Here is an 18,454-nt window from a genome sequence, read left to right as displayed (position 1 = left end):
GGAAGCCAAAGCTTCTGATCTCCTTGTCGGCATCCTGGAGGAGGAGAGGGGAGGGGGCAGCAGAAGATCCCAGAGGTGGGTGCGCATAATGCTAAGCGATAGTGGCCAAATGGGCTGCAGGTTGTGCAAATGGCTGCTTCCGTGTGCAAGGGCCTGGAGATGCACCATCTCAGGACGAGAATCCATAAACCCTTGGCACCCATAATGGATCTCATGGTACTATAGCCCAGGCATGAAGGTCTGCAGGAGAGGCCCTTTTGAGGGCACCATGACCCACAGACGCCTATTTGTTGTACATGTCTGAAAAGGGGCGTCTCCTCCTCCTGTGTTGCTCCCAAACTGTGGAATGTGCTCCCTCAAAAACTACCATTCACCCCCACTCTCTTGGCCTTTAGAAAGGGTGCGAAGGCACATCTTCCTAATTTAGCCTTTCAGAATACGTAGTTTTAAGGTTTTTATTTTTTCCTGTTCTTAATGTTCTTGTTTTTACTGTATTAAAAGTTTTATTATTTTTACATTGTTGTATACCGTCTTGATGGCATTTTAGCAGATAGGATGTATATAATTGTTCATCATCATCATTATGGCTGGAAATCTCTCCATATGCTCCTGTAAAGGCAGCATAGAGTAAGAGTTAGTATCCTGGACTAGGGCCAAGGAGACCTCAGTTCAAATCCTTGCTCGGTTGTGAAACTTGCTGGGTGAACTTCAGCCTGTCACTCACTCTCAGCCCAACCTACCTCAAAGGGCTATCGTGAGGATAGAATGGAGAGAGGGAAGAACCATGTATTGGCTCCTTGGAGAAGGGTGGAATGAAAATGTACCAAATAAAATGAATATTTCTTAGGATCATGGAATAGTAGGGTTGGAAGGGGCCTACAAGACCATCAAGTCCAACCCCCTGCTCAGTGCAGGAATCCAAGTCAGAGCATGTGGTTGTGGTTTTAATGTTCTATATATTTTATATTGTTTTATTGTGTGCCATTTGGTTTTAATTTTTGTGAACCGCCCAGAGAGCTTCTGCTATTTGGTGGTATGGAAATTAAATAAATAAATAAATAAGCAAGCAAGCAAGCAAGCATCCCCAACAGATGGCTGTCCAGCCTCATCTTGAATGCCTCTAGTGTGGGAGAGCCCACTACCTCTTTAGTTTATGTATTTATTTATGTTATTTATAGGCTGCCCCATAACAAAGAGAGCCCTTTGTTGTGTCTTGGCTCAGAGACAGATGTAACTCCCATTGAATTCAATGAGACTTACTCATATAAACCTGAGTATACAGACTTACCTGGGAGTAAACTCAATTGAACTCAATAGGGAGTACCTTCCCTTGGGATCAGAACCCACTGAGTCTCCAGTTGACTATCCATGCTTCCAGTCAGGGGGCTCCTAGCAGTACCAAGTGAAAGACATTGATTTGTTGGTTGGTTGATTGTATTTCCATTAGGAATGTTGACAAAAACAGATTCAAATGAATTCGGATTTCTTGAATCCAACCTGCACATTCCTCAGTGGACCAGCTTTTTCTGAATCACAACAGTTCTGCAGTATTGTGGGCCTTTTTTTTTTTTAACTTGAGGGGATTTGCACAAATTCGCACTTGTGCTAATGTGCACTTATGCAAGTGGAATGAAGTTCTTGTACAGCCCCCCAAAAGGTCTGATTCTTTCAATGAGTGCATGAGGGAATGCAAGACACCTGATGAAAGATACCTACGAAACACAGATGGAATTAGGGATGTCAGAGAATTCCATGATGGATCTCGGTGAGGCTGAATGCCAGTGCATTCAGCCCCCTGAAATCCATCGCAGAACGGCCTGCCACCCACAGCCCCCTGCGGATCCCCCCCGGGATGAGATTTACCTGGGGTGGATGTTCCGGACGGCGGCGGCGGCTCTGGCGGCAGCTTTGGCGGCGGCGGCTGGTCTTCCGACGCCATTTGCATTCCTTATTTTTCGCCGTCTTAGTCTACGTCAATATTTACGTAGACTAAGACGAAGAAAAGAAAGGGGAACGCAAATAGTGACCACTATGCTATTTGCGTTCCCCTTTCTTTTCTCTGTCTTAGTTTACGTAAATATTGACATAGACTAAGACGGCAAAAAATAAGGAACACAAATGGCGGTGGCCGTAGCCACTGCCATTTGCGTACTCGTTTGTTTGTTTTTACCCAGAGCCCTCCGTGGCCGGAAATCCGGCTGCAGACGGCCCGGGCCTCCGTGGAGCTGCCACGGAGCACAGCCGGCCGTCGAGGATTCTGGGGGGGAGGACCAGATCGCCTCTCCCACGTCGAGGATTCTGGAGGGAGGGATGGAACGCCTCCCCCCCCACCATGAACAGAATCCGCGAAAAGGTAAGTGAATTTCGTACATCCCTAGATGGAATGGATTGGATCTCCCACACTGGAGGCCTTCAAGACGAGGCTGGACAGCCATTTGTCGGGGATGCTCTGACTTGGATTCCTGCATTGAGCAGGGGGTTGGACTCGATGGCCTTGTAGGCCCCTTCCAACCCTACTATTCTATGATTCTATGATTTAACAAAACCTGTACATCCTTAATTTCTGTATCACCTTAATGAAGCCAACCAAAATGGCTTACAAAGACTTCAGAAAATAAAAATCCGTAATCAAATAAAAACATAGTAAAACATTAAAAGCAATCTTAAAAAGCCATAACAGCAGTTTAAAAGGCCAAATTAAAAAGATGTGTCTTGACCTCCTTCCTGAATGCAGAGACAGCAGGGACCAGTCACAACTCCAAAGGGAGCATGTTTCAGAGTTCTCCAGAACAACCCTGGAGAAAGGGCTTTCCCAGATGCCCATAAAAGTGGGCCTGTGCAAGTGAGGGTATCTTTGAAAAGGATAGGCTGTCTCTCAGCCAGTTCCTAAGCTGTTTCAGCTGCCATCATATGCATGTTTAGATAGAAAAATTCCTACAAAATTCCTCCTGGCTGGGGCATGCTGGGTAGGACTTTTTTCTGTCTAAACATGCATAGGATTGTGCCCTTAGAGATTTAAAGGTAAAAACCAGCATCTTGAGCTGAGCCTGGAAAACCACTGGCAACCAGTGCAGATCTTTTAGTATTGGGGTGATGTGATCACTGAGGTCATTGGAGGGCTTGCTCCTGGTGGTTCCATGGACCTACGGCCTGATTGGAGTCCACCAGGAGAACAGGCTTCAGTGTGGTGGCTCCCTTCCTATGGAACTCCCTGCCTCTGGAGGTCAGGCTGGTGCCAATACTGGGTTGTTTTTGGCACCTCCTGAAAACAGCACTGTTCCAGGAGGCATTCCTTAATTGACCAGTCACAGTTTCTTTTGGCATTCTGTTTTTTAAAAAGCATGATTTTAAGGTGGTGTTTCAAGCTTTTTATTCTTTTACTCTTTAATCTTTTGTGTTCACCGCTTCGAAATCTGTTTTAGATATGGAGCAGTATACAAATATTGTCAATAAATAAATAAATGGACCTACCTGTATGCTATGTTCAGCACCTAAGGTTCTCCTCCGGGGGCCTCCTCCAAGGGAAGCTTGGAAGGCAGCAACGAGGGAGAGGGTCTTCTCAGTGGTGGCCCCCCAGCTGTGGAACCAGCTCCCCAATGAGGTCCAACTGGTGCCAACCTTATTATCTTTTTCTGTGCCTGGTGAAGACTTATCTCTTTTCCCAGGCATTTGGAAGCACATTATGAGTTTGAATCGGTCCTGGATGTGTCCTTAGTTATGACTGACAGTTCAAAGTTGTTTTTAGGAATATGTTGTTTGTGTATATTGTCTGTGTGCTTTTATGTAAATGTCTTTTAAAGTTTTTATATTGTATCTAATGTTTTAACTTCTGTAAACCACCCAGACAGCTTCAGCTATGCGGTGGTATAGAAATGTTAATAATAATAATAATAATAATAATAATAATAATAATACCACCATACCCTAATTAGCAGCTTAGCTAACTGTGCAGCTAATAGCCAACCATGTAGCTATTCCTTCTTTTCTTCCTTCGTGGATGTTTTCCTTTTTGTGGAAAGAAAAAAGATGGAAGAAGCAGTGGGAAAACACAACAGGGTTACAAATGGAAGACATCATCTGGACCCCCAGTAAAATTCCATAAGGAAGAAGGGCGATGGTGTAATAAAAGCCACATCTGGAAAAGCCGCCTGCCTCAGTATTCTTGTAGAGCAGACATGGGGAACCTCAGGCTTGAGGAAGAAATGCAGCCCTCCTGGGGCCCTGATCCGGCCTTCTGGGGTTCCCTAGATGGCCATGCCCTCTTCCCCGGGCCCCATCCCTGTCCCCTTGACCACCAGTAATTTGGTGCTTTTCCAGCTTTTGCACATTTTCTCCCCATTTCACCCCATTGAAATGTCTCTCCTAAGACTTAATTACTGGCAGTAATTTTATTAATTACCATAATTAATTAGTAATGTAACTAGTAATTTTAATTAGATTATAATTGATTGATTGATTAACTAATTAATTAGTTAATTGATTTTAATTAGTAATTTTAAATTTTAAATTAGTAATGTAACTGATTAATAATTTTTAATTACTGGCAGTAAGGCTTAATTACTGGCAGTAATTTCCAGCTTTTGCACACTTTCTCCCCATTTCGCCCCATTGACATGTCTCTCCTAATGCTTAATTAGGTGACCAGCCGGATGGGCGATTAATAAATTTAATAAATAAATGTAATAAATAAATAAATAATTACCAGCAGTAAGAGCTTTGATCTAAAATAGGCTGGTATTGGGGACGTTTTGGCCCTGCCCCCCTTTGGCTTTGGCCCTGCCCACCACTGGAGTGCAGCCCCCTGAGAGCATCTCCAGAATGGAATGCAGCCCTCGGGCTGAAAGAGTTTCCACACCCTTGCTGTACAGAAAACAGTCATTTGTATGGTAAAGTGGCAAAGGCCATGGCTGTCAGGAATGAATCTGAGCGTGTGGAGATGTCTGGCAGCTCAGACTCAGATTCAGAATGGGAAAGCCAGAACGGGAGGAGGCACCTTCCCCAGTGAGCCTAGATACGGAGAGACTTTCTTCCCAAGACCTTGGCACACAGGTGGCCCAGCCTGAACAGCTCCCCCTTTCTTCCACCATGGGAACTCAGGTTTCGGAGGAGGAGGAGAGTGAGGGGTGTGACTTGAGGGGTGCCAGGGTCCATCGCAGAGCGACGCAGGAAAAGTTAGGGGCAGGGCTCAGACGCTCCGCCAGGTTGGCCACTCATGGAAGCCAATGTAGGAGGGGGCCACCCTAAGGAAGCGGCATCCCTGCAAAGCTAGTCTGGCCAAGAAGCTCTTGCCCAGACTGCTGGCAACTTCTCTAACTTCCACTTTGTCTCCTCTATTGATATCCGTAGATGTGTGGATTAGCTGGTTCTGTGCAGTCTGAGAGTTTCCTAGAATCTGCATTTGTAAAGAAGCGAGTCCTTGACTAATAAAGAAGTGGAGCTCAGAGCCTGGTTTCCTGGAGTGTGTTGATTGTGGCTGGAGAGGAGGAAGGAACATGACAATGGCCTTCTTGCTCCTTCAGAGACTTCAGGGAGGGCACAGAAGGGCTTTGGCAAAGTGCCTTTGGCATGTTAGCGCCCGCTGAAGTGGTTCATGAGTCACACACTCTCCCTCTCTCCTCATGCACACAAACACACAGAGAAGCCCATATTCTCCAGGCTACGATTCCATTTGCTCATGCCCGACTCCTGCCAAAGTAACCATCTCAGTAAAATGGAAAGGGCTGGGAGGAGGCGAGAAAGCACCAGGAACGCCGAGAAATGTTGCCTTCATCCCTTCGTGGGGAAGGAACAGCAGAGCCAGAGTACAACAGCGCTGAAGACTAGAAGATGCAATAACCTCAAGGCAAGCGTTTTTAACTTAACAACTTAATCACGGTAAAATTTCAGCCCAAGAGCACTGTACAAATAAGCCAATCAACCCTCATGGGCGGTCTCATTAAAACAGAAAGAATACCCCCCCAAGGTCATCTTATTAAAAGGGTTTAGGGGGGTTGCCAGTTAAAGCCTCCCCTGCTCCCTGGAGCCGGCAGACAAATTCATACTGCAGCTTTTTCAGATTCCATAAAGCTGCCTCTGTTCCCAACCTGGTGTCCTCTAGACAGTGCAGGTCTGGTGGCTCCGATGTCAGTGGGGCAGTAAATCTGCTCTGGGTTTCAGTTAGAACTGAAGGAGCTCTCCAAGATGGTCCTTCAGAGTTCTGACTGGTTTTGACTGAAACCCAGAGCGGATTCACCAGCGCACTGACATCGGAGCCACCAGCCTCCAGGGCCTCCAGAAGTTTTGTGCTACAACTCACATCAGCCTCAGCCTGCATAACCAGTGCTCAAGGATGATGGGAGATGTAGTCCAAGACTTCTGTAGGGCACCAAGTTGGGCAAAGCTGCTGTAAAGCATTTCAGACCTGGTTTTGAAAAAAACCCAGTAATGATATAGCCATTGTTGTTCCCATTGAAGATCTCAAGGCTACTCAGGAGTAAGGGGAGGTTTGAAGGAGGTAATTTAAAGGTCTAATGAGATCTTAGATTTCAGTTGGTCAGGAACATTTGGCTGATGTGGAGCAGTGTTGTTCCTTGCCAAACCTGGTGGTGTTCAGGCAATTGAGGATGAGAAGTCCAACAGTAACACAGTCCAACTGTGCCCAAATGTGAGATGGGACCAGGCCAAAGTCAGAAGCTTTATAGAACTAGGCAGAATCCCTTTGACTCTTTGGGTGAGTTCGCACATCATGATAAGCCATGGTGACAATAAGCCATGGTGTGTGGGTTGTTCGCTTGCTAACCCACTTTACTCCTGACTGGCAATCAGGCGGTCTGCAGCTTGCCATGGCTTGTTTCCTTCTTAGTCCTCCCCCCCGTTCCCTGCGCATATCCCAGGGGCCTTTGCAGCCCAACTCCTCTCATATCTTCATATTTCCTATGGAGAGAAACTTTTCTGGCTCCCCCCACCTTCTGATTGCTACCCCTTTTCTGAACAATTGTTCCATTCATAACCTTTCTTTTTCTTTTTGGTCCTTCACAAGTGCACAAATGGGTTCATAATTTTTGGGACATGTTCCCCCTGACAGTGTCCCCCTTATAACCTGGACCCCCTGAGCAACTCCTTAAGGATCTCTTGCCTCCTTAAGAGTCCCCCCTTCCCCCCTTTCCTTCCCCTTCCCAGTAACGTGGGGTTTAGGCTGTAGACATGGCGTGATTGACACTCTAGATATGGGGTTTAACCACAAGAGTTTACTGGTAAAATATAGCAAGCAAATCACAACTACAGGTATTTACACAATAGAACTGAGTGATACAAAAGTCAGTAAGAGAAAATAAAAGTTGCAAAACACAAGTTCCTTTACCCTAGCTGTACTTAGACTTCTCCAGGCTGCTTCTTCCTGCTCCCTCTACTGGCTGTGGTCTCCCTGACTCTGCTTACACTTCTAGTTTCTTTGACTCCTCCCCCAAACACAAAAGTAGTTTCAACCCTGAAGAAATGAAACTTAAAACTTAACTGGAGAAATGAAACTGAATCTTAACCAGGAAAATGAAACTACTCCTCTCAGGGATACCTCCTCCCAACAAAAAACTCCAGGCCTTTAGGCCTGCCCCTTTTTGTTTCCTCGCCTCTATAGGCCCCAAAACGTCACACACCCTGTTGGATCATTCAATAAAGGACCAACATTCAAGTGAAGTATGTTAAAGTTCTTGGTGCCTGATGTATTTACCTGTGTGTCCTTTGTTTACTACAAATAATAATAATAATAAAAAATTATTTTGCATAAGTTGGTATGAAAATCACATACTTCGCAGCATTTTGTTTTACATATTTTTTGGAACTAAAAATAATTTTAAAAAATAAGAGTACAAACCCATTTGTGCATTTGCAAAGCAGCAAAAAAGAGAAGGAAAAGTTATGAACATGTTAAGGACATTCCCAAGTCTCATTTCTGTATCAGTGGAGGGGCAGACAGCACTAATGAGAAAGGAGGGAGGAGGGAGGCGGCACTAGTGAGACAGAGAGGAGCAGCTGTTTTTTCTGCCACTTTTAACATGACGCTCCATAGCCTCTGCCAACAAGCTACTCACAAGTCACACTGCTAGGTTCACATGTCACAACAAGCCACCCTGAAAACAAGCTGCCTTCAACAACCCAACAACAAGCCATGAGTTCCCAGGGGTGGCTTGTGCATGGTTAACAAACCATGTTAAAGCTTCTGCACTGGGTCTGGATGTCATGACAAGCCACACTGGCACAAACAAGGCTCACAACCCACCATGGCTTATCGTGTTGTGTGAAGCAGGTCTTTGTGTCACCCGATCCTGGCTGACTTGTTAGCTGCCAAACAACCCTCTGGTGGGGATGTCTGTCACTGGGAAATCTTACCCTTTGGGGGCTTGTTCGATTTCCGCAGGGCCCCTGACTCGTCTTGCATTAGCGAGCCGAGCTGTGGGTTTCCTCCCCAAATTCGGGAACTTTTTCATTTTTAAAAATTCGCGTAAATACCATTGGAGCAAATTTCAGCTGTAATTTGTGTGATTTGCGCAAAGGGTGGCTGCAATTTGTGCATATTACACAAATTATGGCTAAATTTGTGCAAATTACACACACTGCTGGTGTAATTTACGCAAATTGCTCTTTGCACCTATTTTGAACCCCCTCACCCAATTCACGAACTGGCCTGAATTGATGCTGCCAAACAACCCTCTGGTGGGGATGTCTGTCACTGGGAAATCTTACCCTTTGGGGGCTTGCTGGATTTCTGCGGGGGCCCTGACTCGTCTTGCATATTACACAAATTATGGCTAAACTTGTGCAAATTACACACACTGCTGGTGTAATTTGTGCAAATTGCTCTTTGCACATATTTTGAATCCCCTCACCCAATTCACGAACTGGCCTGAATTAGCTGCCCAAACAACCCTCTGGTGGGGATGTCTGTCACTGGGAAATCTTACCCTAAGGATGGACGAAAGTCCCTTACCTGGTCCTGCAGCTTGCTTCGCGGTGGGGGGGAGGCACTTCGGTTCTCCCCCCGAAGTTCTTGGTGGGGGGGGAGGCACCCCGCCCCTCCCGGCCGAAATTCAGGCTGGGGGGGAGGCGCCCCATCCCTCGCCGCCGAAATTCAGGCCGGGGGGGAGGCGCCCCATCCCTCGCCGCCGAAATTCAGGCCGGGGGGGAGGCGCCCCATCCCTCGCCGCCGAAATTCAGGCTGGGGGGGGGGAGCGCCCCGTCTCCCTGGCTGCGAAATAAAAAAAGTAAATTAAAAAAAAAAACACGTGATGGGCTACGTAACGATTTACATAGCCTATCACAGCTAGATTTTCAAAGTCAAAGTCAAAATTGCTCTTTGCACATATTTTGAACCCGCCCCTCCTCAATTCACGAACTGGCCTGAATTGATGCAGAGCGAGTTGGGTCAGCTTGTGGGAAAACGAGCTGAAGTCGGGGGGGGGGGCTGTGAGTTCCACCCCCACCCCCCCAGACGGATTCCTCCGACAGCCCTACCCTCTGGTCATCTGCAGCGGTGGTGCTGCTGCACTGCTGACAGCAGGTCAGCGGCTCGTGAGAGCTGGTGGAGCGTAAGAGTCTGACCCACACATCCCCAGCTTGAATCACTTCTGTCACAGGCACACTAGGTTGCCTTGGGCATGTCACCTTCTCTCAGCCTCAGTCTCCCCACCTACAATATGGGGGATAATGATATTGGCTTACCTTACAGGATTGTTCTTAGGATGGCAACTGGATAATGCATGGGAAGAACTTTCAGGGAACTGAAAGCACTGTACAAGTATGAAGTAGCACCTGACAAGCTCCCCTGGCATTGGGGCCCATGGGTGACAATGGTTGAGAGCAGGCTTTGCATGCAGAAAGTCCCAGGTTCAATCCCCAGCAACCCCCAGTTAGGGCTGGGAGAGTCCCCTGACAGCAGCCTTGGAGAGCCGCTGGTGAAAGCAATGCTGAGCTAGACGTGTCCTGGTCAGGCATAAGAAAGCTTCCTATTTTATTTTATTTTATTTTATTTTTGCTGATGGATGGATGGATGGATGGATGGATGGAGTTGCTGGTTTGAGACCCCCAGTGGCCTATCCTTCTTGGAAGTCAATAATGCAACCAATGTATCTACCAACCTTAGTGCGTGACATCCAAATAAACCGGACCTCTTATTGGGTGAAGAACAAACAAAGCCCAATTTCTGTACAGCTTCCTCTGCTCCATTGACACAGCTGATTTGCTGAGCTGTTCATTGTCTTGGAACTGACAAGAGGCACGGAGAGATTTAGGGCGCAATCCTATGCATGTTCAGACAGAAAAAAGTCCTGCAACTTCCAGCATTCCCCAGCCAGCCATGGCTGGCTGGAGAATGCTGGGAGTCATAGGACTTTTTTCTGTCTGAACATGCATAGGACTGCACCCTTAGAGTCTGAAAGTAAGCAAGTGAATATTTTGATCATGATGGGAAACTGAGGCTGGGATGTAAGAAGGACTCTGCAGGGATTCGGACACACTACCATAGGGCTGCCAGCATTGTTTTTTCCTCCTAGCAAAGCTCCAGTACTTTTAGCTACAGCAAGGCAGGTATAATTATAGATGTCACAAACTTTATGAATGATGTGAACAAGAGACTGGACAGGGCAACAAAGGAACTTGGCTAGAAATGTGCAACTCATATTTAAAACATCCTCTCTGCTTCTGTTCCTTGCCTGGTATTCCCTGGAACTGCTTACTCCCTTCGAAGCACTCAAAGGACACACTCGGGTTCCTTTCATTATTCATTATTATTACAACAGGCACACAGACAGCAGGAGAAACATCTTTCCATTATCACTGTATCTCTATGGGAAGAAAAGTTGCAACAGTCGAATTTCTGATGGTTAGGCTAGGGTTGGCGGAGAATTTCTCCCCGAAACTTCGGGGGGCCGAGCACCAACGCGTTTGGCCCCCCGAAGAAGTTTCGGGGAGAAATTCTCTGCACCCCCCCCGCCCCCCGCACCCCCCCCCCGGGACGGGACTTACCTTTCCCAAATGTCCCTCCCGGCGGCGGGTCCCGGTGGCGGTTCGTTGGGTCTTCGTCAGGGGCGGGGGTGGCAGCCGATCTTTCGACCGGCTGCCGCCGCCGCTATTCCAATAAAAGTAAAAAAAAACAAAACACGCCCCCGTGATAGGCTATGTGACAATTAACGTAGCCTATCACGGCTGGATTTGCAAAGTCAGCCGTGATAGGCTACGTAAATCGTCACGTAGCCTATCACGGGTGACTTTAAAAAAAAAAGAAAAATGCGTACGGCTAATGGCGGCCCCCATAGGGAGCCGCCATTCGCGTTTCTTATTTGGTCACTGTAGTCTACGTAAAGATTACGTAGACTACGGTGAAAATAAGGGCAACGCTATTTGCGTTGCCCTTATTTTCACCGTAGTCTACGTAAAGATTTACGTAGACTACAGTGACCAAATAAGGAACGCGAATGGCGGCTCCCTATGGGGGCCGCCATTAGCCGTACGTGCTTTTTTTTTTTAAAGTCACCCGTGATAGGCTACGTGACGATTTACGTAGCCTATCACGGCTGACTTTGCAGATCTAGCTGTGATAGGCTACGTTAATCGTCACGTAGCCTATCACGGGGGCGTGTTTTTTTTTTTAACTTTTTATTTCGCGGCCGGGCGAGGCGAGGTGCCTCCTCCCCGGCCTGAATTTTGGCCGGGTGAGGTGGGAAGCCTCCCCCCCGGCCTGAATTTCGGCCGGGCGAGGCGGGAAGCCTCCCCCCCCGGCCTGAACTTCGGGGGGAGAGCAGCGAAGCGCCTCCCCCCCACCGCGAAAAGCTGCGAGACCAGGTAAGTGGCTTTTGTGCACTCCTAGGTTAGGCAATGGTTAAAAGACAGGTGCCAAGCCTGAAAGAAGAGGTGGCAATCCTGCGCATACTCACATAATGTTACCTGCTTCCTGGAAGTTAATGCACAGTCACCGCAAATGCATTCTCCGTGCCCTTTTGGCAGCTAAAATACTGATATTGCAAAACTGGAAGGAAAAATGCTCACCTCCTATAATGCAATGGACTGAGGACCTTACAACATTTTCAGCATTTGTATGGGTGGTGTATAGACACTGCTTGTGAATGGCTACTTATGTGGATATTTGGTATGCTCTTGTTGAGGTTTATGTATCGTTCTTAGAAAGGCACAGTGCGAGAGATCACATCCTTTGCAGGCAGAAGATCCCAGGTTCGATCCCTGGCTTCTTCAGTTAGGGCAAAGAAAGAATCCTGCCTGAAACTCTCAAGAGCCGCTGCCAGTCCGTGTCAGCAATACTGGGCTAGATGGACCAATGGCTTGACTCAGTATAAGGCAGCTTCCTATGTTTCTGTGTTCCTACACCCACTTCATATGACCAAGTTACTTGAAGGACCGCCTTCACCCATATTAGCCTGCCCACACTTTAAGATCAGAAAGAGAGGCCCTTCTCATTTGCCCACTCACGAGAGCAGTCAAGTGGGTGCACGCACGTGAGAGGGCCTTCTCTGCAGTGGCCCCACATGTTCGGAACAAGCTGCCATCAGAGTTCTGCCATGCTCCGTCATTGCAGACTTTTAAGAAGTCCTTGAAAACGTATTATTTTAACTTGGCTGTCTATCGATATGACTGCTTCTGTTGCTGCTATTAACATCATTGTTGGTTTTATTGTTGGTTTTAATTGTTGTTTTAATTATAGGCTCTTATTGTTGTTTTAATAGTGTTTATGTTTTTATCACTTTTAATATTTTAACTGTTTTTATGTATTTTATTGTTGTAAGCTGCCTCGGGAGAGCTTCTGCCCTGAGAGGTGGCCAAGAAATAGTTTAAATAAATAAATAAATAAATAAATAAATAAATATGCATGTATTGAAATATTTAAATATATGTAGCTACAATTTTTCTTGTTCTTTTTTAAAGTTTCGTTTTGTTTTCTGTTGTGAAAATTTACAAGACAAAATTAATTTTTAAAAAAGTTACTTGCAGCCCATTGAACCATCCATCAGGCCAAGAAAAGGACATGAAATTGAGCTGGGCTTCCTTACAGAAGGTTCCAGGTTCAATCCCCAGTATTTCCAGGTAGGGTAGGGCTGAGAAAGACTCCTGCCCCTAAACCCCGGACAGCTGCCATTGATCAGCACAGGCAATACTGAGCTAAATGGACCACCAATCCCCACTATAAACATAAATACGTTTACTCAGAAGCAAATCCCACTGAATTCAACAGGACGTACTTCCTGGTAAATAGGCACAGGTGTATTTCTAGCTTCGCTAACCTGTGATTTTTATTATCGCTTCACCTTGACACTAAAGCAGGGTGATATTTTTTTTTCCTTATTGCAGATTGCCGAAGGTAAAGTGCAGAGATTTTTCAGTGATTAGAGAGTGTGAATTCCAGTAAAATATGAGCATAGACGCACGTGCAGCTCCTACAGCCTTTTGTGTGGATTAAAGTCAGGCAGATCATAAAAAATGATGCATGCTCAGGGCGTCTGGCTCAGCCATAGTTCATGCAAACAATACCTTCCAGGGAAAAAATTAATCATCTTTTATTTCCTTCGCTCTTCTCACAGACAGCTTTGCTGTAAACCCTGCCTTGGGCTTCTGAAGTTTGCATCTCACTGGAAGCAAAGGGTTCAGTTCGCACAAACAGCAGAGGAGGAGGTCGCAATATTCTATTCCACTTGTCGCTATGATCGCGTCACCCCTCCTTTCTGTTCCCCATGCTGTTCCCCATCTTTCTGCCCATGTCCAATTCAAATGACTTCTGTTGACCTTCGAAGTCATTCAAATGACTTCTATTGACCTTGAATTTTTGCAAACCGCCCAGACAGCTTCGGCTATTGGGCGGTATAGAAATGAAATAAAGAAAGGAAGAAAATAAAGAAAAGTCTTCCTTAGTGCTGGCTGCAGGTTTCGGGGGGCCCTTGGGCAAGACACCCTTAATGGGCCCCCTCCCCCAGCAAGTCTACCTTCTCACTGCCATTGCCACCAGCTGCTGCTGCTGCTGCTGCTGCTGCTGCTCTTCTTCTTCTTCTTCTTCTTCTTCTTCTTCTTCTTCTCCTCCTCCTCCTCCTCCTCCTCCTCCTCCTCCTCCTCCTCCTCCTCCTCCTCTTTTTCATCATTTCTCCCTCTTGCTTGCTTGACAGGCAGAGAGCCAGGGAGCAAGCAGGCCATGGCATCTCCTGCTTCTCCTTCTCACCAACACTGTTGCCCGGGCCAGATGAGAGGCAGGTGAACAAGCAGGTTTGTATGGTGAAGAAGAGGAGCAAGGCCAGGGGTCTCTTGCCAGCACGCCCCTGCGGGAAGTGGGCAGCAGAGGCCGGTAGCTCTTATTTCAGTTGGGCAGTGAATCTGCTCTGGGTTTCAGTCAGAACCAGTCAGAACTCTAAAGGAGCTATCCGAAGGGCTGAACCCTATCTCCCAAATGGGTCCAGCACATTGGATAGCATCTTTAGAGTTCTGACTGGTTCTGACTGAAACCCAGAGCAGATTCACTGCCCCACTCCACTGGTTGCTATCAGCGTGGGTGTTGCTTTACAGCAGGGGTGAGCAGCACGCACCTTGCAGCCCGCCTGTGCTGCCCCTGCCGCTGCAGGTCAGTGGCAAAACATCAGCAGTTTGCCACCAAAATTCAGTGGCAACCTGCTAGGGAGACTCAGAAGTGCCAAGTTTAGCTTATTTTCAAGGTAAATGTGGTCTTTTTGCGTCTCCGTGGCCATTTGCTGCTGAATATTAGAACTCTATAGATATTAGAACTCTTGTTCCTTTTTGTTGACTCCTGTACACTGTTTTTATGCTGCGTTGTTTTTTATTGTTGGATTCTTTGTTACATTGTTTTTAACTTTGTATGCCACCTAAGGTATTCATATATAGGCAGGTTATAAATTGAATAAATAAATAAAAATAAATATTGGCAGCAAACCACCATTTTTTGCCCCCACAAAATGTGTTGGCATGGTGGCAGCAGGAGTGGTGGCTCCCAGGGGGGTCCAGGGCTGGAAACTGGCCCTTGGACTGTCTGAATTTGGTCACCCCTGCTTTAGAGAGTACAAGAGGCCAGATCCCTGCCCCACGGAGTTCACAGTCTAAGATTCAACACAAGGCGTTCAACAGAGGAAGGACAGGGAAATGGAGGCTGGGGTAGAGAGGGAAAGAACGAAGCAATCATTTCAGTTGCATGTGCTCTAAGGGATGCGCTGTGCCGGCTACATGTGTGGTAGTATCATTGTTTCAGTTACATGTAAGTAGGGATGTTGGAGAATTTCTCCACGAATCTCCGGGAGGCCGAATGCCAACGCATTCGGCCCCCCAAAATTGGTGGATAAACTGTCCGCCCCCCTGCCCCCCCCGGGATGGGACTTACCTTTGTCGAATGTCCCTGGCGCTGGGGGCTCCTGGAGGCGGTTCGGAGGCGGCGGCAGCCGGTCTTCCGAACGGCTGCCGCCGCCGCCATTTCCGAGGTGAAAAAAAAACAACAACAACAAACGTGGTATCGGCTACGTAAAGATTTACGTAGCCTATCACAGCTAGATTTTCAAAAAACGCCATGATAGGCTACGTAAATCCTTACGTAGCCTATCACGGCTGACTTTGGGGGGGGGAAGCGTGTATGCAAATGGCGGCATCCATGGGCGCCGCCATTTGCGTTCCTTATTTGGGCACGTGTAGTCTACGTAAACGTTTACGTAGACTACACATGCCCAAATAAGGAACGCAAATAGCAGCACCCATGGGCGCCGCCATTTGCATACGTGCTTTTTTTCCCCCCAAGTCAGCCGTGATAGGCTATGTAAGGATTTATGTAGCCTATCATGGCTGACTGCACGGATGCAAACGGCGGCGGCTACGGCCGCCGCTGTTTGCGTCCCAGCAGGAGACAAGATTCGCGGCCGGGGAGACGGGGCGCTCCCCCCCGGCCAGAATTTTGGCGGGGAGGGATGGGGCGCCTCCCCCCTGGCCAGAATTTCGGCGGGGAGGGACGGGGCGCCTCCCCCTGCCAAGAATTTCGGGGGGAGGGATGGAGCGCCTGCCCCCCACCGCGAAGCAAGCTGCGGGACCAGGTAAGGGACTTTCGTCCATCCCTACATGTAGGGATGTCCGAGAATTCCGCCACGGACTGAAATGGGATCGAATTCCCTTCAGTCCGTGCCATAGAATCCTGTGCGGAACGGCACCACGAGGTCCTGCGGAGCCAGCAGTCATGCGGCTTTTTTTTCGTCGTCTGCAAACAGTTGTGGAATTTTCATAAATAAAAATGCAGTTTAGTATGTTCCGATAATAAATACATAAGTTTTTTTTAAAAAATGAATTGTGCTCACCGCCTTGTTTGTGGGTGTTCTTTTTCACTTGAAATCCTCCGTCTCCGTTTACTTTCAGCCAAAACACTTCCTCCTCCTAGGGGCTTCCCAAAAGAAGGCTGTCCTAGGTGTGCCCGAGCGATGCACTCCTTGTTTAAAGCAACGCTGTTTTAAAGGAAGAAAAAACCTTTTAGAATGACCATGCCGGTCTGGAGCCCTGCACGAGGTATTATTCTCCTTGCTAAGCTCTATATTTCCACATCCAGCGTTGTTGTTGATGTTGTGAGGCTAAAATGGAGAGGAGAACCAACTCTGTGCATGTCTTCTCAGAAGTAAGTCTTATTGAGTTCAATGCGACTTACTCCTACACATGTCAGCACCCCACTTGCCCCCAGCTCAGCTTTGTATTTCCACATCCAGCTCATGATCAAACCTCCTGTTAGTTGTCTCACTGGGTGACTTTGGGCTGGCCTCTAACCACTACACCACACTTCTGTTATGAAACTCATGAAAAAGAGACAGTATAATGGAAATTTCTTTCTGAAGCAGTCACACTTGTACAAATGCAGCATGAAGGGAAAGATTAGCAAGATTCTCTTTGAATAAAAAGCACACTCTGCACATGCTCAGGGAATGGACAAAATGAGGAATAAACATACCAGGGAATATGAAGAACTGTATTCTTCCATTATGTGTGTGTATGTGTTTGTGTGTGTGTGTGAGATTCTCAGTCCAGCTGTTTCCCTGGCATGGGGGCAAGGGGGTTGTGTCAAAGGCTTCCCAGAAAAGGGGGTTTTTTTTGGAGGGGGGACTGGAAGGAAGTCCAAGAGGCAGCATCGCAAGGTGTCCTGGGAGGCAGGTCCAAGCCTCCGGGGCAGCAAGGGGGAAAGGGCAGAGCAGGAGACCTTTGGACAGTAGGGGATGGTGAACTTGGAGGAGCAACCATCGCAGGCAGGGATGTGTCGGGATAGAAGAGCTGGGTGAGACCGAGAAGGGGAAGGCGAGGCCATGGGCAGCTTTGGAGGCCAGTGGGAGGTGCTTGTGCAGGATGCTTAACAGGAAGACAGTGCAGGGCAGGGTGTTGAATCTCAGTCCTGTGGCCAAATCCAGCCAATCTGGAGTCCTCATCTGCCCCTCTGGGGTTCACCAGAGGGCCACGCCCCTTCTACCTTAACCACCAGTCATTTGGTGGTTTCCTGACTTTTGTGCTATTTTTTCTCGCCCTAACAAGTTGAAATGCCTCTTTCTGGTATTTGGGTATTTCTTATCTTTCTGGTTACACCCTTTTTGACTTTGGCCCTTCCCACCACTGGAATGTCCCCCCCAATGGGGTTATTTGCGAAGGATGCCTCGTGTTAGAAAGGCAATTCGCAGAGAAAAAACAAAAAGGCGAAACGGAATGAGCATTTACTAGCCCCACCTGCCCACAGGCTATCTTAGCACAATAAAAGGAGAGACCACACCTTGTTCAGTGAAGCAAAGAGGACAGTTTTACTCACAGATATCCTTGCATATGCAATGCAGGTACAGCGTGGAGTTTCAAAGGAGTTTGTTCCGTCCATTTTGTGTTCCATTACACTGGCAGGAGCGAGACGGCAAACGTGTGCTGCCAGCAATGGTGGAGGTCGGGGGGGGGGGGAGAAGGGAGGAGCAAAAGGAAGAAATCACAGGAAACCACACTGTAGGCTGTAGAGATCCTGATGCCAGCTGTGGTCAAAACTCCCATGAACTACGTAACTGCAACATTGCCCCCTTCCAGTAACTTGCAGGCGAGGTGGCAATATTGCCCCCCCCCCCCGGACATCTCTGGAATGAATTCGGCCTTTGGGCTGAAAGAGCTTCAACACCACTGGTGTAGGGATTTAGGGAGGGGAGCCCTGCAACCAGAGCAACGAGAGAGGTGAATGATTTTGGCAGCAGAGGGCTGGGTTGATGCGAGGGGACCAAGGTGAGGCAAGTCTGTCTCTATTTTTATCGTTGAAATGTTGGGCAGAATGGAACAGTTAGTGGGTGGCTGCTTGGTCCTTATGCAGCCTGCCTCCCAATGGACTGCTGTCCTGGACTATTCATGCTGTCCAGTGGGCCGGCCAGTTCTTCTAGTTTCCTTGCAAGAAGCTCTGTATGGGGAAAACTTGGATTCTACTCCATACAAGCACTAGACAGCCACA

At 47.6% G+C, this 18,454-nt stretch overlaps 1 long non-coding RNA gene across 1 annotated transcript; it reads right to left on the bottom strand.

Annotated features, from left to right (window-relative positions):
* Positions 1-464: 464 nt before the first annotated feature.
* Positions 465-16,353, bottom strand: LOC146337252 (uncharacterized). Its single transcript, XR_014785264.1, has 4 exons — positions 16,308-16,353; positions 8,963-9,220; positions 3,924-4,005; positions 465-609 (listed from the first exon to the last, which is right to left on the bottom strand). It is a non-coding gene; the product is annotated as an uncharacterized LOC146337252 (long non-coding RNA).
* Between the last annotated feature and the right edge of the window lie 2,101 nt (positions 16,354-18,454).

The sequence above is a fragment of the Heloderma suspectum genome, chromosome 11 (genome assembly GCF_057233095.1).
Source record: "Heloderma suspectum isolate Gila_16-S chromosome 11, 16-S_ref, whole genome shotgun sequence".
In the NCBI taxonomy this organism is placed as follows: domain Eukaryota; kingdom Metazoa; phylum Chordata; class Lepidosauria; order Squamata; family Helodermatidae; genus Heloderma; species Heloderma suspectum.
This window is presented reverse-complemented; position numbering and strand designations above follow the sequence as displayed.